Consider the following 25,569-nt stretch of genomic DNA (forward strand, 5'->3'; position numbering starts at 1 on the left):
CAATATGCCTATGACGACGCTCTACTGTTCCATTTTGTTCATGAGTGTGGGGACAAATCAGACGATGATGAATACCAATGGTCTGAAAAAATATGGATAGTTTTCGTTATTCACCGCCCTAATTAGTTTGAACAGATTTTATTTTTAATGAAAATTGACGTTCGACAAGAGTCTGAAATTGATGAAAAACAGAGTAAACATCAGACTTGGCAACGAGAGAATAATACCATACATATTTAGTATAAGCATCAACGAAGATAACAAAATAACGATAGCCATCTGAAGAAAAAAAAAAGGAGCAGGGCCCCATACATCACTAAAAATTAATTCAAGTGGAGCAGAAGTTTTGTGACCAGTAGGTCTTAAAGACAAACGTGATGATTTTTCTAAAGGACAACTTTGACATTGAAAATTAAGACGTTTGTTGTTACAAATAATCCTATTTTTCGAGATTAACAATTGAAAGATACGTGAAGTAGGATGACCTAGTCGACGATGCCATAAATCAGCAGAGGCAGAAGTGCAGGGAGACTTATAGGCTTGAGGAACTGACGTGACGGAAGACTTGGTCAGGGCATAGAGACCATCTTTACTCTGACATGAGAGAAGGACTTCATGGGTGTTGAAATCCTTGACATAAAACACACGAGGGTGAAATTCAAAATAAACATTATTATCAAGACAAAATTTCTGAACAGAGAGCAGAGGTTTTGTGATTGCAGGAACATGAAGAACATTAGATAAGGTGAAAGAATGATATGGTGTATATATTTTTGTATGACCAAGATGAGATATAGAAAGGCCCTTACCATCACCAACATGCAAATTATCATTACCAAGATATGGTTCTGAAGCAGTCAAGGTGGCAAGATCAGGTGTGACGTGTTGATTGGCACCGGTATCTGGAAACCAATCAACAGAACCGGTTAAGGAGAGATTGCGCTGCACAAGGTTGGCAGTAGGTTGTTGGCCATAACCTCGCTGCTGGAATTGAGGGCAATGGGGAGCTGTATGGCTGAAATTCTGACACAGTTGGTAGCGTGGATTCTGCCCCCTATTGTCACAGAAGGAGGAGTTTTGGAAGCTGCGGTGATCAGGTATGGAGCCAGCAAATCGGTTGCCTCTGTTGTTGGACTGGTTGGGACGCTAGCCACCATTGAAGCGGCCCCTGTTGCGGCCAGAATTGCCAAAAGTCTAGTGCTGTGCAACAAAAGCAAAAGATGGAATGCTGGGTGTGGGCAGCAGAGGAGCATGTATGGCAGTAGAAGATTTGTGAAGAAATTCATGTGTGAGGAGATGGCTGTGAAGATTTGCATATGATAAAGGTTCAGCCTTGGTAATAAGACTGGTAACTAAGTCTTTAAACTCTCCCCGAAGAGCACAAACACATATAAATTGAAATCTTCAAGCGAAACTGGCCGACCAGCAGCGGCCAATTCATCAAATAATGCCTTCACTTTTTGCATAAATTGAGTTACTGATTCATCACCCTGTCGAAGATCCTGAAGAGAGCCGTGAAGTTGCATAATACGAGAGTTGGAGGTGGAAGGGAGCTCGCTCAAGAGTGCCCCAAGCTGAACAAGAACTTTGACAGCCAACAACAAGATGCAAAACTTCCATAGATAAGGAGGAAAGAAGAGCACTTAGAATGAGTTGGTCCTGTTGTTTCCAGGTTTGAAAAAGCGGATTTACCAGAAGAGAGATACCATCATGGGTAAGAACATGTGTTGATGGACATGTGTTGGAGCCATCAACAAAACCAAAAACTCCTTGTCCTAGGAGATAAGGCAGCATTTGCATACGCCAATATAAATAATTGGTGTTTGTTAATTTGAGGGAGATGACTTGATGAGTGTGAGAAAGGGAGATAATGCTTGCGGCAGTAGAGGTAGCAGATGTGGGTTGCAAGAGGAGGCGTTCACTAGCCATGGCAAAGGAGAATCCAAGCAGTGATGCAGTAGAGGAAATCAGAGGAGGCACTGCAAGAGAAGAGGGTTGCACTGTTGGAGAAGAAGAAAGCTGCACTGCTGGTGCTGCAGAATTTGAAGATGTATGTGGTGGTTGTTCCATTGAAGAAGGGAGGTTGGGAGGCTGTGAGAAAAGTAGGTTTAATTTATTTTAGGGTTTTGTGGCTCTGATACTAAGTTGAGAATAATGGAATGTGTTGGGTTGTGCCTTAGCCAACCTTCCTATTTATATAGAGGCAGTAGAACACTGTAGTAACTGTAATGATTACAACATCCTATATTAGAATCCTATTATGATAGATACATGAGTAATTGTAATGATTACAACATCCTATATTAGAATCCTATTCTATAATAACGTGTATCTTCAGTTGTATATATAGAGAGGTTGAGTGAGAGATGAGAGAAAATGGAAAACTTATTAATCTTCTTCTTTTTTATTTTTCAATTCTCGTCGTTTCTATAGTTACTTAGTTATATACATATAACTATAACAAATTAACTGCATTAACTGTATGTAATTAACTTTTCTAATTAACTAACTAACTAATAGCCAACTAACTAATAGATTTATTAATTAATATTACACTTATCATTCACTGTACTCTAACATCGCCCCTCAAGATCAGGCTCGTGAAGAACTAAGCTTGAGATTGCAGCATTGAGTCGAAATAGAAGGGCACTCAACCCCTTCATGAGGATATTAGTGAGCTGTTCCTGTGAGGAGACAAATTGGACTGACAATTGCTTCTATGGAACGTGTTCATGAACAAAATGCACATCGACCTCAATGTGTTTGGTCCGTTGATGTTGAACAAGATTAAATGATAGAGCAATGGTAGAGAGATTATCATAGAAAAAGAACTGGAACATGAGGTAATGGAATATGCAGAAAGGCTAATAACTACTTGAGCCTATCCACTTCAGCTGTAGTAAAGGATAAAGCACGATATTCAGCTTATGTTGATGATTTGGACACGGTTTGTTGCTTCTTGGAGAACCATGATATAGGATTGTTTCCCAAAAAGATCACCAAACTAGTAGTGGATGTCGTCATTAGGGTCCCCTGTCCAATCAGCATCACTAAAAGCCTTTAACTGTAAATATCCTTTAGTAGAAGAAATACCAACTTGCAGTGTGCCCTTAAGGTAGCGTAAAATTCATTTCACAATAGTGAAATGAGACACCATCAGATTTTACATAAATTGGCAAACTTGATGCACAGAAAACACAATGTCAGGTTGTGTAAAGGTTAAATACTACAAAGCCCCTACAATGCTACGATATACTGTAGGATTAGGATACGGTTCCCTATCCTCTTTAAGTAGGCCATGACAAGGAAGACATGAAGTATCACATGGTTTAGCATCAACCATCTTAGATTTAAGCAGCAAATCCTCAACATATTTAGATTGGGACAGAAACAACCTAGTAGACGTGTGAGTTATCTATATGCCCAAGAAATAATGAAGGGAGCCTAAGTCTGTGATATCAAACTCAATAGTGAGAGCTTGGATAACTTGTAGAATTGCAGCAGACACGCTTCCTTTGAGGAGAATATCATCCATATAAAGTAGCAGCACCACAATATTAGGACAAACATGCTTGACAAACAAGGATGAATCAGAATAGGTGGTGGCAAAACCCAAGGAAGGCAGAAACTTAATAAGTCGATCATTCCAGGCCCTAGGTGTCTGTTTTAAGCCATAGAGGGATTTATGCAGTTTGCACACAAGATGAGGATGCAATAAATCTTCAAAGCCAGGGGGCTGAGACATGTAAACCTCTTCTTGAAGAATGCCATGCAGGAATGCATTTTTGACATCTAATTGTCTATGGGGCCAATTGAAATGAGCAGCAAGGGCAAGAACTAGTTAGACGATGGCAAGTTTCACCACAAGACTAAAGGTGTCACCATAATCCAAGCCAGGTTGTTGACTAAACCCTTTAGCAACCAATCGTGCTTTATGTCTAGCAATAAACCCATCCGAATGACATTTAATCTTGAAAATCCACTTGCATCCCACTAAGTTCCTCTTTGCTGGTAAGGGAACAAGACTCCAGGTGCCTTGAGTATGTAATGCACAAATTGTATCTTGCATGGCCTGTAACCACACAGGAGCTTTGATGGCAGATTTGTAAGTAGCTGGTTCTATCAAAGACAAATCAACTACATTAGAATCCTGAATATGGTAGATTTGTAAGTAGCTAGTTCTATCCAAAACAGATCAACTACACTAGAATCCTAAATACTGGCTAAGAAAGCCTTTCATTTATTAATGCCACTTTTGCTCCTGGTTTGCATGGGATGCAAATTTAGAGAAGGAATGGATAGGACCACTTGCAAGTTGTTAGGATTAAAGGCAATATAACTGATATTGATATCAGGCGCCACAAGAAGAGGATAAAAGGTTTGAATGGAAGCAGTAATGGACCAAGAACTAGGAGAAACTATAGATAAAGCAGGTGTATGGTGGGAAGGAGAATCAGGGATGGAAGGAATAATTGTGTTCTTTGTATTAACAAAAAGCATAAGACATATGGAGGAAGAATAGGATGGTGATGACTAAATTATGGGTGAGGAGATATGTGGGAATTCAGGATATGAAAATTGATTTTCATTAAATATAACATGTCTTGAAACAAACAATCACAGAGTAGGCACATGATAGCACAAATAACCTTTGTACTTGATGCCATAACCAAGAAACACACATTTGGAAGTTTAGACTGCAATTTGCTATGATTATAAGGGCGAAGGAGAGGTAAACAGACACAATCAAATATCCTAAGGTGATTAAGATTTGAAGAAGACCCAAATAACATCTCAAAAGGAGAATTGTGATGAAGAACAGGAGTTGGCATACTGTTGATGAGGTATGTAGTTGTTAAACATGCATAAGACCAAAATTGAGATGGTAATTTGGCTGTATGCAATAGAGTGATTTTGGTTATCATAATATGTCTATGTTTCCTCTCAGCTATCTCATTTTATTCAGAGGTGTGTGGACAAGCAAGGTGATGGGCAATGCCTTTGTTAGAAGAAATTGTTTCAAACGATTGCAGGTGCATTCCCTCCCTATCAGTCTATAGAGTTTTAACAGTAGCAAAATATTGTGTAACAAGAAAGGAATATAAGGCAATAAACGTAAAAAAAAATCTGACTTATTGACTAAGGGAAACATCCAGCAATAACGTGTACATTCATCAACAAAGATAGTATAATATAGTACCATCCACTAAGATACATGGTGTAGGTCCCCATAAATTAGTATGGATAGTGGCAAAGGGAGAAGTGAATTTATGATGATGCTGAGGGAAAGGTAATTTGTTAACTTTCCCTGCAAGATAGAGATGACACATCATAGAGGAAGAAGTTTTGGGAACATGAATATGAGCTTTATTCAGCATGAGGGAGACTACAAAATTTGTGGGATGTCCTAACCTATGGTTCCATAGATTGGTCAAAATTCAAAATTTACTAAAATTATAATGTCAATGTTGATTTAAAAATCAGAGCTGCAACATATAAATAATTGCATTTGAAATGGATATTATAATGGAAAATCCAAAATTCATGACTTAAATATCACATCATTCAAAAACATCATATTTAAAATAAGTTATTTCGTGTTTGTTTTAATGATAAAAAATATATATTGTAATTACGTGAGAAGAATTTGATTAAAATAATACATATATATATTTATGGTAAAAGATTATTAACACTTTACTTTTAGGAATACAAGCACCAGACTCAAACAGAAGGTAATGATCAATTGGGCTTTGGCCTTGTTTCTTTTATTATGTTCAAAATAGGCTTGGAAGCTAACATTTGCACTCAATAAACCTTTATGTGGTCCTGTTGATCTATACCAAATTCACTCACTGTTTGTAAAAAAAGGTATATGATTTGGTTCAGAAAACAACTAAGCACACATCAACACATATTCAAAATTAAAATTTATTTAACATTAAAAGTTGGCATATGAGTTATATTTACAAACCAAGATCAAAAAAATATGTACAAGACATTTATTATATATAATGCTTTTTTAAATTTAAATGTTGTCACCTAGAAAATAACTCCACAAGTAGAATAGTGGTTTACTGGATTTAGAGAAGTGAATTAAAAGGGTATTGCCTAGGGCACCCTTCAACTCATAGGTTCAGATTTATACACATAACTCAAAAATTATTTATATATTTCAAAAACATAATGTATTAACCATATTCAATATATTTTAACTTTCAATAAGTTTAATCTATTTAGGGATCATGCTATTTTTGGTTTATTCTTACATAAATAAAACAATCAATACACCCCAACCATCACATATGAAAAAATTGTTTGTTTTATACAAAAAAAGTCTCAACTTATAAGTGACAATTTCATTTAAGTATTTTATCATCTTGGATTGATTATTCTTTGATGAAGAAAATCAATATTTGAAAACAAATTGCTACGTAAAAAATGCTCCTACCATTTAGTTTTTTTTTTTTTTTAATGATTGAAATCCTTTATCCAAGCATATATTCCAATACAAGAAAGCGAACACATTTATAAAAAGAGTTTCAAACCAAGGCCATACAATTACATCTTGAATAATTCTACTACAACCCATCCTTCAACCCCATCATAAGGTGGGGTATTGATTTTAACCTTATCATACGTTAAAAAAATAAATTTTTGATGGCTACATTCCAAGGTTGTCACACAATGATATAGACCCAAACACTTCAAATATTCATCATAATATAAAAAATAAGAATACATTGGAAATCATGCAAAATAAGAAAAAAAAATTTTGGGGTTCAAAAACAACTTTTAAGAATTGTTAAAGTTGACCAAAAGTTGATAAAATTATATTGGGTATTACTAGTGGATTGCTTGTTCAGAGTGTGGCACATGTGCATTACGTGCTGTTACAAAACCTAGAAAACAAGCAAAAACAACTCAATCTTTCTAGGTGATTAGAAGTGTGAGAATGGATCTAATTTGCAACTAGGATTTCTAGTTGGAAAAGGACTCGATGTTGCAATGGAAAAAGTGTTACATGGTGTTGGGATTTTAGAGTTTTATAGATTTTGAGTGTGGATGATCGATTAGAGAGAATGACTATGTTATGATGATCACAAGTGGTAACTTCATTTATGGTGATCAGGTTGGTGAGTATAAGATTATAAGAAATGGTGTGTAATGGTTGTGGTGAGATGTTATCTTTGGTCTAGTTCATGATGGTTTGGGTGGCGTTTCAATGGTGGGTTAATTTTTTTTTTTTTGATCAAATGTAAGAATATATTGAGATCAAAGGAACAAAGCCACAAAAGTAGCAAAAACACAAAATATATATACAGTGATGAGGGTAACCAGTACCCTTGAACTAAAATGGGAACATGCTCCCATTGAAAAGAACATAAAATAAGCAACCCCAAGGCTAGAAGTAATCGGATGTATTGCCAGCCAAGCCAATTACTACCACCCAAGCCAAGACAAGCTGCCGAAAGCCAAGGCGGCAACATCTATCCCATAACCAAAACAGCATCACAACAACCCCTATGTCATCCATGAGCCTTATCATGCAGGGGCGTGAAAAGCCATGGCCAATAGCAGCCTCCCAGAGAAACAGCCAAGACAACTTTAAAAATCCATACATTAAATAATCAAAGCAGGACGGGGATCCAAGCAGAAGCCCATGCACGTGCAAGCAACCAGCCAACCATGCTAATCCCCAAACTACTTGTACTCCATGCAGGAACGAGGAAGGTTAATCCATGAAGGTACAAGAAAAACCAAAAGCAGGACCATGCACATGAATCTTCTCCAACCGATCCATTTAGAATGCAACACTGTAGGCCTGGAGATTTTTTTCATGAAAGTACAGTATAGTGTAAAACAGAATCTGAAATTTCCAGAAAATAGCCTCAACTGATTTACCAGTGTTGTAAAAAATTCTCGTGTTTCTTTCCTCCCAGATCAAATATACAAGAACAACAAGGGATACCCTTCTCATTCTCGGTTGTAGCCCTTTGTTAGTGTTTTGTAAAACCTGGGTAGCTCTGCTTAAGGAAGGCATATTGTGGTGAATCTTGAGCCAGAGTCTGGTCTTTCTCCAAAGAGAAGACGACCATTCACAATTGAAGAAGAGGTGAGCATGAGACTCATCAGCATTCTGACAAAGAGGGCATATAGGGTCTGGGGAGAGAAACTGCAGACGATCTCTCGTTCGCAGCTTGCCCAGCATTGCCAGCCATAGGGAGAAGCTATGTCTTGAAAGGGACCACTGCTCCCAAACTATATTTGCCCAGTGGACAAGCTCAGCTTTCTGTCTGAAAAAATCATATGCATTGGCTGTAAAAGGACTGTGATCCGAGTGCCAGCTTGTGAGCAGCTATTGCAGTTGAACTACCCCTCCACAAAGGCTTAGCATTTTGTTACGAATGTAGAAGATTGACTTCAACAGAGGAGATGGTAGAGGAGTTGCATTAGTTGGTTCTTACAAGGATAAAGAAAATGAATAATAATAATAAAAAAAGGTTGTTGTAATTTTGGCTAAGAGATATGGGTTTTCTCTTATTTCTTTTCTTCAACTGGATGGTCATATTTATAACTCATTCTCTATTTATATTTTTATCCCTTCTTATCTCCTTATCTACCTAACTTCTAATCTTTTTATCTTTCAATCTCCTTATCCCTCTATTTTCTTATCTTCTTATCTGGCCCACTTTTTTTTTTTTTGCTTATCATTACACTCATTATTTTTTATTTTATTTATTTTTATTTTTGAAAACATCTTATAAAAATTAAGGGATAAAAAATGAGTTATAATATTTTCCATCTCCTTACAATATTTATAGTACAAAGACATTGAAAAATTTATTTTTATTTAACTTTATATTATAATTTTGTAAAGAAAAGAAAGCTAACATTAGAAAAGAAAGTAAGCTTTGCTCAACATTAAATGAAACAACCTTATTAAGAGTCGATTACCTATAACTTAAAACAAAAGAGAACAACAACACATGCTTATTAAGAGGCGATTATCCTTAAAATAAACAAAAATAAATAAATAAATAGTGTTATCAAGAGATGACTACCCTAAAAAAAAAATAAGCAGTCTCATGAAAGATAACTACCCTTAAAATGAAAAAAATGCTCTCACGTATAAATCCTAAGAAATCTTCTATCTTCTTTGGTGGAGTTAGGGATGCTAACAGGCAAGCCATACTTGCTGAATTAGGCTTCAGGGAAGGAATTTTTCCATTTACTTATTTAGGGGTTCCCTTGAGTCTCCACCGGTTACTAGCTAGTCAATTTGCTCCTCTATTAAATGCCTTGGAGTTGACAGTTCAAGGCTGGATTGGTAAGCATCTCTCATATGCTGGCCGCCTTGAGCTTCTTCGATCTGTGTTTTATGGCAAAGTCCACTTTTGGCTAAACATATTTCCCATAATAGAAGTTGTTCTCCACAAAATCACCAGCATCTGCTGGAATTTTTTATGGACAAGGGACACCAGGAGACATGGTTCAGCTCTAATTGCATGGAAATTTCTCTGCTTGCCTAAAAAGGAAGGAGGTCTTGGTCTCTTTGATCTTAGAGCTCGCAATAGAAGCTTCCTTGCTAAGCAGCTTTGGAATCTTCATTTTAAAACGGATTCGGTTTGGATTCATTGGGTGCATCACTATTATTTGTGCAATAATGAGCTTTGGACTGTTCAACTCAATCAGCAATCCTCCCCACTGTGGAAATCCATCCTTTCTATTCGAGATCTTATTTCCCAGCATAGTTGCAGTGCCAACGCAAGTGTTCAATTGATGACTAATTGGCCTTCAAGTCCAGGCCTCTTTCTAGCTCATGCCTAACAATTCTTTAAACCAGTAAGTGCTTCTATTTCATGGCATCGGGTGGTTTGGGAGCAATGATCCTTGCCTAAGTACAGTTTCATTTTATGGTTGGCTGCTTTGGGAAAACTACGCACTCATGATCGATTAAAATTCATCCCTATTGACCTCACCTGTGTGTTCTGTAGGTAAGAGGAAGAATCCCACAGGCACCTATTTTTTCTTTGTGGATGGCCACGCCAACTGTGGTCTAGGATCACAGCCTAGTTAGGGATATCCAGGGTTATGAATTCCCTGTCTAGTGCTCTTTGCTAGTTACACCTAAAGAAAAAGAACATGGCATCTCAAATGAGAAGGGTGTCCCTGGGAATAGTGGTTTACTTAATATGGGAGGAGTGGAATCGTAGAATTTTTTTTGGAAATTCAAGAGATGTCAATATAGTCTTTAGGAGTTTCCAAGTCTTGTTCTACACCATCTTCCACTTTCATGAGAGGGATCACTCTTTACTACAATTTGTCGAAGTAGGGCTTCTGTTTTTATGGGATGAAGTCTTTGGTTCTTGACAAATTTCTTTAGCTCTGGTGTTACGTATATGCATGCCCCATGCATACCTTGGTTTTTCTTTTTGTCTTTTACTGGTGGGCCTGTAAGCTATAGGCCAACTTTTCTTTTGTATTTATATACTTGTCCTGTGTAAATGGTCTTGTTGCTTGGTTTTATTTTGCTTGGTTATCCTAGGCACTTGTAGTTTTTGGGTTCCTAAAATAACCAAGGGATTGGTATAATTGTATTATTCTCATGCGCTTTCTGGGAGCTTGTTCCTATAAGCTTGTTTTGTACAAATGTTTCTCTGTCGTTGGTCATCCAGCTTGTTTATATTTTGATATATAAATTCTAACATTTCAACAAAAAAAAAAATGCCAACTATTCTGAAAATAAAATAAACAGTTTCATCAAGAGGCAACTATTCTGAAAATAAAATAAACAACCTCATCGAGATATGACTACCCTTAAAATAAAAAAACATAGTCTCCATGAAATATGCCAACTTTCTCTTATCATCTTTGGCTATTGTCTCGATTCTCACTTATAATTATCATAATATTAGGCTAATTTATTTACTTGATTTTGGTTTCTGAGTAAGTGACCTGGTTTTGAGCCTTATACTTTTCTATCATGATTTGTTTTTACTTTATATCACATTCAGAGGTTTTATTTGCCCCAAAATTGCTTTCTACTATTCTAGTTCTTATTTCCCAATAACATGTCATCCCACATTTCATTCTTACATAGCCTTGTCATAAATCACTTTAATATCCTTCTTTGTCAAACATTTATTTTGTCATTATGATCAAATTTATTCTTTAAAATATCCTTGTTGCTTATTAAGTCTAGAAATAAAACTCATCCCTTTATTTCTCTATTTCTTTTTTTTTGTTTGTCAAGTTTAAACAATTACTATTAATATTGGTCATTCAATGAACTAACTGATACGATTCATTTTTAGAAATATGATAATTATGGCTTAAAAAATTGACAAACAATAATAAAATAAACACTTTAAATATAATTTGGCCAAAATTTTAACTTTGTTGTGTTGGGTGAAGAGAGCAAAACTTTAAGCATGATATTTCTTTATAATATCTAAATTTACCAGTTTCAACAATACTCTTCCATCTATATCTATGAAATTAAGGGCTCCTCCTGAAAATATCTTATTAACTATATAAAGACCCTTATAACTAGATGCATATTTACTTTGATCCTTCCTAAGAACTAGCCAAATCTTTTTCAATGCCAAATCTCCTTCATCAAACACTCATAGGCATACTTGCATGTCATAAGAACTGTCTAATCTCTTCATATACAACTACCCAAGCAAATTGTGGCCAACCTCTTTTTACTGACAAAGTTCAAATGTTCATACTAAACCTTGTCCATATAATTGTTGTAACTTTGTTTCTCTAAATACTCTTATAAAAGGTATATCCACCTTAAGGGATATCATTACTTTTATTTTGTACACTAAAGAGTATGGAGTTTCTCATATACATGTTATTACAATAATTTGATAACCATGCAATGTGTATAAAATATTTTTTTACATGATCTTCTTTATGCTCTCATTTATTGCATATATTGCTCTATTCACTTTAGGTATAATGCAAGGAATTAAGATATTTGAACTTCTACAGTCGATATAAATCTTGAATCATTTTTCTATTAAGATTTTAGGCATTACCAATCACCATCACCTCTTGCAAACCATATTGATAGATGATGTCGTTCTAGATAAATTCTTGAACCACTTTTTGAGTAACATAGATGTAGAAAGTTTCTTCATTCTATTTTATAAAATAGTCAAGTGCTACTAAGATGAATATATATTAGTTACTTTTCTATGAATTTATTGGGTCGATCACGTCCACTCTTTACATTGCAAATAGCTAAGGTGTTGTAATGTTATGGAGAACAATTGGAGGCATATTTATCTTATCAACAAATGTTGCATGTTTAATAGTGTATTATCTAACCAAAAGATAATAAATTTAAAGGAAATTTTTATTACAAGAGGTAGAAAAATCCCACATAAATTAGCAAAAAACCTCGAACAAAATAATATAAATTTAAACGCAAAAATTATAAACAGTCAGAGACTTTATGGAAATACACATACAAGACTTAAACTAGTGGCATTGTTATAAATAAAGGAAAAATTATCTCCCCTTCATTATAATAAAGCTGGCAGTAGCAAAGATGGTAGAGGAAGAGTTTACAAAATTAACTTTTCATCTTCTTCTTTCTCAAGTCAAATGAGATGAATGATAGTGAATTCATGTGATTCCCACAAATGAAAAAAACCCTAGCTTGAAAACCTTAGAGAGAGATTGGAGGATTTTATGTTTCCTTCAATAAGAACTATTAACTTGAGTTAAACTAGTAAAGGTAAGGAGCATACTTTCAATTAATTTCATTTTTTTTCTTTCATTTTGGTAAGGGGAATGAAAATCCTGATATTAAAATTTTTAGGGTTTGTGAAATATGTATGGAAATGGTAGTTTGAATAAACCCTTTGTTGATTTGGTGTGGAAAATTGTGTAATAGGAAGTAAATTAAAGAAATTGAAACTAATTATTGAAATTAAATAATTAAAGTGGCCAGCCATGGTTAGAAATTTTGGAGGATTTGAAAATCTAACAAAATTATATTGATTTTGATTTTTTAATGATGTTGGGAATGATTAAAATTGGTTTTGAATATTGTAATATGGATTGCTAAGAGTTTGAGTTACTAGTGTTATATTTTAGAATGATGGAAGTATAGAGACTTAACTAAATTTTGTTGATTTTGATGCTTTAATGATATTGAGAATGCTTAAAATTAGTTTTGAATATTGTAATGTGGATTGCTAAGAGTTTGAGTTGTTGTTTTTATAGTTTAGAATGATTGAAGTATGGAAATTTGACTAAATTGTGTTCATTTAGATGTTTTAATGATGTTATGAATACTTTGAATTGGTTGTGAACATTGTAATATGGATTGCTAAGAGGTTGAATTGTTGTTGTTATATTTTAGAATGATTGAAGTTTAGAGATTTGACTAAATGATATTGATTTTGGTGTTTTAATGATGTTGAAATTCTTAAAATTGGTTTTGAATATTGTAATGTTAATTGCTAAGAGGTTGAGTTATTGTTGTTATATTCTAGAATGATGGAAGTATGGAATTTTAACAAAATTGTGTGGAGTTTGGTGTTTTTACAATGTTGAGAGTGCTTAAAATTGGTTAGAGATATTACAATTTAGGTTGATACAAGTTTGATTATTATTGTTGTGTTTTGAAAAGATGGAAGTTTAGAAACTCAAAAAAATTATATTAATTTTGGTGATTTCATGTTTTTTGGTTGTATGGAAGTGTGGAATTTCATGTTTGGAAGTAAGATGTGTAATATGGGAAAGTATGTGATTTTTGTAAATGCAATTGTTAGTGTGGAAATGAAAATGATGTGTTTAAATAATTATAAATAGATGGGTCAAAATGATATGACTACTAATTAGGATGCCTTCTTAAAAACAATTATTTAATGGTATGTTTGAAGTGGAACCCACGACTACGAAAGCTCACACAACCAAAGTGTTAGGTAGGTGTCCATTAACCTCCCCTTTTTAAATTCAAGTAGTGTGTTTACTAGACTTTTTATATGCATAAATGAGTACTATAAAATATTAAATGGTTATGAAGAAAATTTAAATTGATCGTACCAATAGGTACTAATTATATGTATTTTAAGTTGATCGCACTTGTAAGGACTAATTATATGTATTTTAAGTTGGTCACACTGTAAATAACTAATTATGTGTATTTTAAATCAACCGCAATGGCCTGGACAAATTGTGTGTACTTTTAGTCGGCCATAATGGTAGAGATAAATTGTGTGTAATTGAGTCGACCACAAAAGAAGGTGCTATTACTTGAAAATGAGCTGGCCATACGGGCGAGGGCTATAATATGAATTATGCTAGTGGTAATGTGTCATAACAAATTAAAACAGAGAAAGGAAGGTTTAATTCTTGATAGAGAAATTGAAATATTTTGGAAGTATAATATAGTTTGTATATAACGCCTTGTAAAATTTTCAATGTTATAATGATGCTATAAGCCTTGAAATCATGAAAAAATGGCAATTTTTTTTTCTAAATTGCATAGCTACTCCCATTAACACCATTCATATAAATATTAAAACCTGTTTATTGAAATTGTCATATTAGATTCCTAATGAAATTTTGACAGAGTTCCTTTTGTCCAATAACCTGTATAACAATCAGTAGGGATTATGAATCTTTCCCACAACAAATCATATTCAAGTAATGGTCTTAGGCCATTCAATCAATCCAATAAATTTTACATCAATATCTATATATTAAAATTCTTTGAAACGTTATTGCCCTACTTAAAGAAACAATACAATTATGTACTTATATGATAATTTATATTTTATTTTACTAAATTATATTTATAGATTGATCTACTTAGTATGATCAATACAATATAAAAGTATGTCAAAGTATCAGCTCTGAATTTGGTTCGTCCATTCCCTGAATTTGGTTCTTCCATTCCCTGGCTAGATCATGCAAAATATGCTTTTGCAAAACATAATACTTATATTAGGCTTTTTCTTGCAACCCAACAAAGACTCAATTCACATTATTTATAGTTCATACAAGTTAATAACCAGAAGTTTAATTCCTTCATTATATTTTGTAACACATACTACACTAACTAAAGTTTTCCAGTTTCAAACTTTTACTTGCATTCCATTCTTTATACCCTAACTCAAGGTCTTATATATCACATATTTAATATTCTATCTCACCAAGTAATTTAATATTCTATCTCACCAAGTAGTTATACATATTTGGAGGTGACATCATCTATATAAAATCACTTGGAGGCTCGTCCTTTTAAACCCTATCTCTTCAAGTTATCAATTGCATACTTGTTTTCATGATTTCTATCCCTTATGGTTGCTCTAAGCTAAAGGTGAGTACCTAACTAGAGCTATTTATATTAATCCTTTGAGTGTATAAATCATCTCATATAGCCTTTTATGACTCAAATATTAGGGACTCATACCTCAAGTCTTGATCCATATACAACAATTATTTTATATTCAATCTATTATGTTGGTTCAAGTCAAATGCATTAATACCATTTCCTTTCAATCATATGACCCTATTTTCATAAAGAATATGCTAGACATGGTCTTAGGAATCTTACTAAAAAAATCTTGTTTGTTAGTTTTTTTTAAAAAAAAAACTAGATGGAAAGCCTATCCCGAATCTATAAAGAGCTAAGTTATTCTTGGATGTAAAACCTAGAGAAGATGTGAACCATAATCACATCTACTTATACATATACATGTTTTAAATCAAATAAAAAAACCCTCTAATTGACTTATCCATATAAGTGATATGATTGCATCTCGTTTTCCATGTCTATAAATATTTTTATACATTTAAAGAGTATAAGAGAGTGTAAAAATAACAAGATCCTTAACTATTAAAATAAAAATATTTGTTGGTTCGATCCTAAAAAGAAAATGAGGTTTTAAAATCAGCAAATCATATAGGTCTGGTAGTAATTGAGAGAAATACTCATTTAGTGTATGGAGGAGGCAACCTTAGGTCAATAGAAAATGTGTTAATAGTTGTATTTTTAGAAGACAATCAATTTTTGGATATCATCCCAAAAGCTTTAGCCAATGAGAACATCAATGGAAAAACAATTGGAAAGGAACTAATGGTCTTGACAATGTCTAAACAAATAGCTATAATACTTGAACATTTTGACACCTTTATTTCCTTACCAATTAGTTTAGGTACATTCGAAAAGATAATTCTGATTTCCTCCTACACCTAATTGAACATTAAATGTTAATGATTTTTATAATAATTTGTTGTCTTTTTTTAATCATGTTGTGGAACAAAAGTTTATAACATCTTTGACACCACGAATCATAATCTGATGCAACTGTTGAACAATTGATTGATCAACTATAAACTTTCATTTCTAAATTTGATCAATCCATAAATTGAATAGACTAGTCAACCAAGAAAAGTCATATAAACCATAGATTGAGTTTGAGCCTTAGTGTGTAAATATTTATGTCTTTTGTTTTTACCTATAATATATTATTTTTTTGTTTCATTAATTATTATATTTGTTTAAGTTTGTTTCATGTTTTTTAGTAGTTGTACTATTAGGTAATGTCTTTTATACTCTGCATTTCTAACTTTAAATATTGAGAACAAACATTGTCTTATTTTTGTTAGAGGGAGAGGATATGTAAAGACCCAACAAAAAAAAAAAGTAAAGCCAAAAACAACTCTACAATCGCTGTCGATTTCTGAATCGGCAATGACATAGTTTTTATTGATAATTTCTGAGTCAACAACGGCTATGTACGTTGATATATCCATGCATTTTGTAAAACCTGACAAAAAAATTTAGTCTTTAGCTGACCAATATTAGAAAGAATTAAAGGATATAAACTGACCAGCCTTAGAGAAAATCCTAAAGGAAGAGGGTCGGGCTATCTTAGTGGAGAATTAGAATAGAAACTAGCATAGGATAACTCAAAATAGGTATAAGAACCAAAGATATATAGCACCCAAACACCCCCCTCATTTAAGAGGGGGTATAAATACAAGGAGAGAGGGAAGGTGACCCTTCCTCTTTTCCAAATAGGCGGCCAACAACCTTGGTTGCAACAATCTTCCTCTTTCCCAAAGCAAAACCCAGAAACTCAGTTGCATACACCTCTTTTGAATGTTGAAAAAGAAGGGAGACTGAGAAAAACAAAGGTGGTCAAAGCCATGGAAGGAGAAGGAGTCTATACCCCTACCCTATAACCGGCCATTAGCTTTGACTATAATAACAACAACCACCCCTTCTAAGAAGAAAACTCTTACACCAACTGCATGTCCCCTGCATTAAGTGTCTAAGTAAAGAAGAGCTAGAAAAAGTTAGGTTGATGACTGAAAACATGGGAGGAGAGGAAGTGTAGCAGACCAATTGGACAACAAGTGAGGGAAGAAAGAAACTGGATAGAAAGAGAAAAACAAACCACAAAATCCCTTAGGATTCTTACACCAATTGCTAAGGAAAACTAGACTAGGAAGAGGCATGAAAATGGTGTTGAATAAGGGACCGAACTCTAGAACATTCAATAAGAGAAATGAACAAATTAGAATGAACAAACTTGAAAGAGGGGTGACCATAGTTGAAGGGTTGGATAAAATGTGTTTGTGTGATGAAATACATAATAATGACCTTGTTGAACTCCTAAAAACATGTTTAAACTAAAACAAAATGTAAGTGGATGACTAGTGCCTTGATGGTTCACATATGATGGATGAACTTACATGAAATGTAAAACAAAATAATGAAGTGCATGGAATGTGATGTTGTGAATTCCTAAAAATATATGTATGTTGGAACATAAATTGTAGTGATGATAATGCTCTGATTTTTGTTGTGAGATTGATGGAATTACATAAACATGGATAAGATGAATGAAGATATGGTTGTGATAAATTATTATGATTATACTTGCGAAAATGAGATAGAATGAGTAGGATTGTATTGTTGTTAAACCCTTAGGAGCATGTTAAGTTGAAATGGAAATCATCCCATGATAATCCGTTGATCTTGTTTTTATGATGAATGAATTTGTATAATTACAAGTAGTAATAAGGAGAACCTAGATCAAATAAGCAAGTTAGGATTGGGTTGTGCATTGTTGATGCCTTGTGATAGAGATTTAATGTGGTTGTTGTCAGTATGTGTCCAAGTCTTAGCTAGAAAGTGTTACAAAGGAGAAAAGCATAACATAAATCTTACGCATAGCCTAGGGGGAGGGCAAAACTAGAAACGACTCACCTCTTTGCTGATGATTTCTGAATCAACAATGACCTAGCTTGCATTTACAATTATTGAGTCAATAGTGACTTAGTTTTCATTAACGATTCTTGCATCAGCAGTAGTCTATATGCATTGATGATTTCAACATCAGCCGTAGAACTAGATTGTGTTGACGATTCCTGCGTTGGCTATAACTCAGTTTTTTTCAACGATTCCTGTGTAGATAGTAGCTTATGTATGCTGATGATTTCAGTGTCAGCCATAGAACTAGGTTGCATTGACGATTTCTGAGGTGGTATAGTGACTCAATTTTTGTCAACGATTCCTGCGTCAACAGTAGCCTATGTGTGATAACAATTTCAGCATCAACCATAGAACTTGGTTGTGTTGACAATTTGTGAATCGACAGTGACTTAATTTTTATCAATGATTTTTGAGTAAGCAATACACTAAGTACGCTACAATTTCATGTGCCAACCAGAGGATTGGATTTTGCTGCCGAATCCGGAGTCATCAACAAATCAGTTTTTGTTGCCGAATCTTGAGCGCCAATGAATTAATTTTCACTGTCAATTGCGATGTCACTAGTGAATCAGTTTTTGCTGTTGAATCTTATATCACTAGCGAATCGATTTTTGTTGCCGGATCCTACATTACCAGTGAATTAGTTTCGCTGTCGAATTTTACATCACCAGCGAATCAACTTTAACTAATATTTTTTTGCGATAGACTTCCATGTCAGAAATGACATAAATGCTTGTAATGATTTCATTGTATGATTGTGTAATATGTGAATCACTTGAATGTGATCATGAGTATTTTTGGAATATGTATTGTGACTAGTTATGTGATTATCAAATGCAAATGTGTTGATTTATGATCATTAATGTGTTAGGTGGTGCGACTAGGATCGAACCTGCAACCGAACGAAGACACCTAATAAAGGAAACAAGTAGGTGGCTTTCACCCTTTCTAGCATAACATTAATTCCCCGAAATGAATTTATTATGAAAGGCCTTTATTGTGTTATATCTAGTACTAAACTGTTATGGAATGTTGCACAAGTATCACAAAATGATCTAGTATTGTGATATAATGCATGTTAAACTGTTATGAAATGATTGTATGAGTGCTATAAAAAATTTTTATTGTGTTATAATAAATGGTATTCTATTTTGGAATGTTCATACAAGTAGTACAAAGAATCTACTATTATGTTATAAGGAATGCTAAATTGTTATCAAACGTTTGTACAAGTATTATGAATCATCTACTATTGAGAAATAATGTGTTAAACTGTTATAGAATGTTGAACAAGTATTATGATTAGCTTCAGCTAATGGCATCATGAGGGATGGTTAGGATAAGTTGATGATTAGCTTCGACTAATGACATCCTAGATGGATGGCCAAGTTGCGTTGATGATTAGCTTTGGCTAATGGTGGTCGAGTTACGTTGATGATTAGCTTCGGCTAATAACATCCTAGATGGATGGCCAGGTTGCGCTGATGATTAATTGTGGTTAATGACATCATAGAGGGATGACCGGGTTGATTATGAATTTAGCTTTGGCTAATGACATCATAGATGGATGACCGAGTTGATTATAATGATTGATTTTAGTTGATGGTATCTGTAAGAGATGACAAGTTTGATTTTGTGATTAGTTTTGGTTAATGGCATCCGAGAAGGATGACTGAGTTTGACTGTTGTGATTAGCTATGGTTAAAAATATCCATTGTGGATAACTAGGTTAAAGTGAAGTAATTAACCCCGACTGATGTTTAAACTTTAGCCCCACAACTCTTATGGGGAGGTTGGGGTATATGAGTGAGAATAATACATTTAACAAAATAATAAGGATTGTACAATGCATAAGAGAAGTAAAAGAAGGAATGTACCCATTCTAAGTTGATAATGAAAAGTAACGATAACTTTCCTCTAGTTGTTTATTATCATGTTTAGCTTATTTACAATTCTTGTATCCATGTTGTTTCTGTAATAGGGTCATCACACAATCAAGGTGCATATGAAAGCTCGTTCCATGGGTTTACATATTTTGAAAGGTGTTATGTAATAGTATGTTTTAGGTGTTATGTATTTGATAAGTATGGACGAACTGGTTGAATATTTGTCATTTGACACTTTTGTAAAGACTTGAATAAAAAATTGTTATGGAATACAGATGCAAAAGTACGATCTTATAAACATGATATAATGAATGTATGTATGTGATCTTCTCTTTTTATAAGAATGTTATGTTGTGAAATCACATAGGTATTGCACTACACTAAGAGATGAAATCTATTACGATAAACCTTAAATATTGTTGTGAAAATGTGTATTGTCACTTTTATGGGATGTTGATTTACATTACTCTATGTGGGTTATATCTTGTTAATGAATGAAATGCATTTATAAATTAACAAAATGATATTGTGAAAAGCATCAAGAATATAACAACTTACAAAAAAAAATCCATCAATTTTTTGGCTATGAAAAAGCCGGGTTGTTATAGGATAGTTGAAATAATAATAAAAATACATTTTCTTCTTGATGTTATTAAAACAATTTGACATAATTATTACTAGTAAAGAGGAACTCTACTTTTGAGATGAATCTTAAGACACGTTGCAAGTATTTGTAAACCATCTTCTTCACACATATACCTTAACACAAGTTCGTGCGTTACAAATTGAATTATTATATTATTTGTGTTCTTTTGTCATAGGTAGCAACTAAAAGAATGATAGATTATATATATAATTAACTAATAAAATAAATACATAGATAAGTTCAATTTTATAGTCTCTTTAACCAAGCAATTAAGCATGAAGGGGTGTCTTAACACCTAATAACCTAAAATTAATTGACCTGGAAGTTATTGGCTCAAAGCTTATTACATAGGTTGGGAAAAATGTTTAAAGGAATTAAACATCGCATTATCTACATTTAAGTATCTGCAACCTGAGTTACTAAGCTCACAGTGTCTCAACACCTAATGTTATAGGGCTAGCCAGCTTGTTTTTTTTTTTTTTTTTTAAGCTATGTTATTTATGAAAATGATATATATATATATATATATATATATATATATATATATATATATATATATCCTAACCAAATGAAATTAACCTTAGAAAAAGATTACAACAATTTTTTTTTTTCTTCTAAGCAAAGCTCATAACTATCTGTTAATATATTAAACACAAAAAAAAGTTTATTAATATCTTAATTAAAATGTACATGACCGAAATATAAATCTACAGAGAGTTTGTTTATTTGAATTGATTAGTGGAAGTAAAATAATGAATGTCTTGATTTTAGATTTTGTAAATTGTTTTTTCTATTCTAATGTTTTAATTACTAGGACTAGTAATAAGTAGGGGTGTTCACGGTTCGGTTCGGTTTGGTTTAGGCTCAAAAAACCAACCAAACCGGATTATTATCTGCTTGGAAAAAATTAACCGAACCGGACCAGAAACCGGTTCAAACCGCACTGGTCCGGTTCGGTTAAATCCAGTTTTTTTAGGAAAAAACCGGGAAACCTAATCCCATCATATATGCGTTTTTTTTTTTTTGGTTTTCTTTTAAATTGGCTTAGCCTTACATTAAATTAAGCTTTAAAATTCAAAGCAAACAGCTGCAAACTGATGTTCAGCTTTTTAAAATTTACATCCTGCGTAGTTTTTCAGCAACAACAACACAACTCTGTTTCTCTTTTATACATGGTTGACTATTAATATGAATTGGCTAACTTTTAACATGAATTAAAATCTGGACATGAATTTTGGAAAAAATTAAAATCCCACATAGATGCAAATTGGCTGACTTTTAAAATATGCTTTCCAAAGTGCTAAATCAATGCAATATGCAAATGCATGATTAAATTTGAACACCTCAAATTAAAAGTCCGTTCGCACTAGAAAAGTTAACATTAACATGAAAATACATTAGCAACCAACAATAAATTATCTAAAACATCCGGCATAGTTTGAACTTTGAAGAAAAAAAAAACCCAGCAACGGCAGCATCCAAAAATTCCAGCAACGGTAGCATCCAAAAATTTCAGCAAGGATAATGCTATAAAAAAAACGCTAGCAAATTAGCAACATATTAGAGTTCAACTATTGAAAGAATTAAGTATGCAAAATTTTAAAGGGAATTAACAAGGCAAAGTAAATTAATTACCTAAAACAATTATATAATTATTTCCATTAACTTATTCAGATTTTCATCGAATTATTTCACTCCCCCATATGGATTCTTACGCAATCTCTCTCTTATATAATTATTAGCACTTAACAGGACTAAACATTATCATAAAGTGAATGAAAGAGCATGTTGCTCGAAATCAATTATTCCAAACAGGGCAGGATTCAAAGTCTTTGTTGAATGCATGGAGAATTGGACATGATCCACCAGAAATAGAAAGTGATGCAGGTTCAATTAAACTCAAATAAGACAACCCCAATGGAATATTTGAATCAAGTATGAGTAATTCAAATCCAAAAATCAGAAAGTGATGCAGGTTCATACTGTATGACATCGAACTGTCAAAAATTCAGCTAACTTCCAAATCTAAAATAATTCAATAGCACAAAAACAAAAATCTAATCTAGAATGAATAATTAATTCAACAGAAAATAGATTGATAACTAAACAAAGCAATCAAGATAAAACAAATTGATAACTGATAATAAAAATAAAAAAAACCGATAATACAGATCAAAGCAATCAAAATAAATCGATAAATATTAAAGTTAACAATGCTAAACAAAGCAATCAAGAACTCAATATCAACAAATCCAACACAAATCAACAGAAAGGAGAAAGGGCCAGGAAAAAAAGGGCGAACCTGAAGAAATATGTAAAAACCTTAGCTGCAAAAGAATAGAAAAAGAAGAAGTAAAGGTTAGAGAAATGGATAAACACTTAAACAGAATTAACACCTGAAGAAATATGTAAAAACCTTAATGGAAAAAATGTTACAGGTACAACTTACAAACACACGAAGACCAGAATTAACACATGAATAGACAGTAATCTTTACCTCTTTGACTCTTTCTGCTACAAGTGAAGAGAGACGCCAGGGGTTTTGTTCGAGTTTTTTTTTTACTGCAAGTATATTAGATGAGATGTAGATTAGTGGATGGGTGCGGAGATGTGGGTTATTTGCTTATTGATCGACTAGAGAAGAGACATATGCTGGGGGTAAGAGGCAAAGAAGATGAAAATTGAAGGGGAAAGTAGGAAGGTGAGAAGACTTTTTGGTTTGGTATGGGCGGCGGCTAAGGAAGTGAATGGTAATGTAATTTAGGTTTAGGTTTACTATACTATTTATACTAGGTCGTTTTTAAATGTAATTTATGGGTTGACCGGTTCAGTTCACCGGTTTTGGTGGTAAAACTGAAACCGAACCGAACCAGAAAGATTTCTGGTTTTAGTAATCGGTTTAATCGGTTTGTCACCTCAATTCGGTTTTCTCGGTTTTTTTGGTTACTCTATTTTTTTGAACACCCCTAGTAATAAGCTAGTTGAAGGGTGTAGTAAGTACTTAAAGTGTATTTTATTAAGATTTTATATCATCATATTACACTTAAAATATCGTTAAATTCCTTAACTTGAGCATTTTTATAATAACAAGTCTGACAATATAAGATATCTATAATTTATGGTAAGTACTTGGTTTTAAATGCAATTTTGTAACATAGACATGACTCACAATTCAAATGACTGATTGATGTGCTTAATTATTGAAATTAGAGTTTATGTAAAGAGACAAAGAGAATACCATGTTTAGAGAAGAAATCCTACTTGGACCGATTGATGTTTGACCTGGAATATCATTTGATTTTTAGGTTATAACTGGATCTAACAACCTCCAACTCAAGTGTGGTTTAGCTTGATGAAAAGCTAAGATGTAGACCCAAAACATTCATGAAAAGCCCAAAACTCAACACTGTCATTTTTAAGTTCAAATTTTAACAACAAAAGAGAAATATGAATTTGTCCTGCAATCTAGATACTAATAGTTGCTTAATCTATATCAGGAGTTCTAAAAGTGCAAATAAGCCAATTCATTTTAGGTTAGATGAGACAATTATCTACAACTTTCATATAGACCATATGTTCAGATTATAATGTTATTAATGATGTTTTATCTAGTCACAAAATCCATAGTTAGCCACCAAATTGATCATTAATCACCATATCAATAGTTTTAAATTTTAACAAAAGTCAACATTTTCCATCAATTTAGACTTCTTAGTTTTCAGATCAAGATCCATGCTCTAATTTTTTTAAATTGAAACTTTGTATTTTTCAAGATTTTTTTTGAAACATTAATTTGGAACTTGAATGTAAGTTGATCATCTTGACTCGAATTTCCACATAAATTGCTTTAGTGATTAGAATTTTTCAAAGTGTTTGGTGTTAACCCTTTCTCAACAGATGATGGCTTTTTCATAAGATTTGGTGCATGAACTATTTCTTAATGGTTGCTGCTTTGGAAGTTTGGATGGGAACCATTTCTCAACGATTGTGGCTCTTGACGAACTATTTTTTTTAATGGTTGTTGTGTTGGACGAATTGTTTCTCAACATTCATGTTGCCCGTGTAATGAAGGGTTATTTAATAGAGGTCGATAAATATTATTATTTATAATTTCTTGTGCACCAATTTCTTACGAGTAATGAAGGATTTTGGATTGCGAAATAAATTAAAGTTTTGTTGTTGTATGTGAAAAGTCTGCTTAGGAAGCGTCATTCGATGGAATTAATAGAGGATTGTGTATTCTTTAGTTCTGACAGATATACAATATCATTGTGAGATCAATGTATATCCCTTGCAAATTATAGGTTAATCTCTTGATTTTGCAGATTAAGAGTTAATTTTACATGACTTGTAAAACATTAAATTCTAACTTTGAATTATAATTTCAGAGTTATTTTTATGAATAACTTAGAGAAAAAAATAAATTAAGATAATTATAGTGGTGGTCATCATAGAATGATCAATAATTGATAGAATTATGCTAATAATAAATGTTGATAAAAAAATAATTATATTTTTTCTTTTAAATTTAAATACCGTGATTAGAAAATATTTTTTATGATACTAAAAATGTGTACTTTTCTGTGGAATATATTGATATTTTATTTTGAATAATAGCAATAATGATTTTAAATGGGCAATTAATATCTGGGCCATTGAATAATGGTCCTCGATGGCTGCTAGTTCTAACCTGACTTCTACTTGTAATTTCTGAAGGCACTGGACTTGACCAAATCAGAGCTTTTTGTGACAGTAAATAACATGGAAAACGATAGATT

General features: G+C 33.1%; 1 long non-coding RNA gene across 1 annotated transcript; it reads right to left on the reverse strand.

Annotated features, from left to right (window-relative positions):
- Positions 1–22,213: 22,213 nt before the first annotated feature.
- Positions 22,214–23,461, reverse strand: LOC140955839 (uncharacterized). The gene is made up of 3 exons (XR_012170467.1): positions 23,289–23,461; positions 23,094–23,118; positions 22,214–22,318 (listed from the first exon to the last, which is right to left on the reverse strand). It is a non-coding gene; the product is annotated as an uncharacterized lncRNA (long non-coding RNA).
- Between the last annotated feature and the right edge of the window lie 2,108 nt (positions 23,462–25,569).

Source organism: Populus alba, chromosome 8 (genome assembly GCF_005239225.2).
Source record: "Populus alba chromosome 8, ASM523922v2, whole genome shotgun sequence".
In the NCBI taxonomy this organism is placed as follows: domain Eukaryota; kingdom Viridiplantae; phylum Streptophyta; class Magnoliopsida; order Malpighiales; family Salicaceae; genus Populus; species Populus alba.